The following is a 1,111-nucleotide window of genomic DNA, read 5'->3' as shown; positions in this document are numbered from 1 at the left end:
GCAAATCGGGTGTCGTAGCACTTGACATTCTACCAAATCGGGTGTCGTAGCAACCTCTGCGAAGTATCTGGAGTGTCCTTCACCTTGCCCTACCACCAAGAGAAAGAGGGAGGGGGCCTGGATCTAGGGTTTTTCGCCGCCACCTAGAAATAGGAGAAGCATGTTTCTAGGTCAAGCACAGGTTGGTGTGTGGTTTTATATCACCAGGGTAGATTTCTGCGCCGGTGGATGACCCGCAGCGCAACCAACTGCGTTCTCCGGACCCTTCCTCTCCTCCACCGCCGTGACGAACAAGGAGGAGATCATACTCCCCCTGGCGATGAGGAGGAGCACCAACAGTCGTCCCTCCTACCAGAGGCTACGACAATGGACGAGGAGTTCCAGCAACACCTGGAGCTCCTCCTCAAGCGGTCGCCCACGATCGTGGCCCGGCGCCTTCGTCACTACTTGGCCACCACATCGAGGAGGAGTTGGCGTCGCCGTCTCGCAACCGCGTGAATCAGGAGTCCTGATCTTCTCTGGTGATGAGGAGGAGCCTTCCTGCCCGCCACTCAGCATGTTCGGATGTTTCGATTAACTGGTGTCACCGCCACGCCACAACTAGCGTGACAAGGCCGTGAAGGGGGAGGAGCCCTCGCAGGCGCCTCATTCATTACCTCAGGCACCGCGGCGACACCTTGTCGAGCCGCACCCTAATGGCGGCCGAGAGGCTCGCGGGAGGAGCGGCGCAACGCGCAACACCGGACCATGTTCCCCGTGCCGAATGTCACGCTGGAGTGGGTCTGCAATGACCACGACCATGCGGCGGCCTTGGACCGTGACCGGTCCAGGACCACCGCAGATACGTCGGCGCCCTATTAGAGACAAGCTGGTCATGACCCCTGCGGGCGTCCACGTGTAGGAGGTTATCGTCCAGTACCTAGCATAGTATTTTTTTTTAATTTCAGTTGAATGGACGAAATATCGCCCGATTTATGCATATATATATATATATATATATATATATATATATATATATATATATATATATATATATATATATCATACTTTTATCCGGTTTGCATGAAATTTCTTCATTTGGTTCAATTTACGTTCGATATGTGCACAGACA

The sequence above is a fragment of the Triticum dicoccoides genome, chromosome 3A (genome assembly GCF_002162155.2).
Source record: "Triticum dicoccoides isolate Atlit2015 ecotype Zavitan chromosome 3A, WEW_v2.0, whole genome shotgun sequence".
Taxonomy (NCBI): Eukaryota; Viridiplantae; Streptophyta; class Magnoliopsida; order Poales; family Poaceae; genus Triticum; species Triticum dicoccoides.
Note: the sequence above shows the minus strand (reverse complement) of the source record.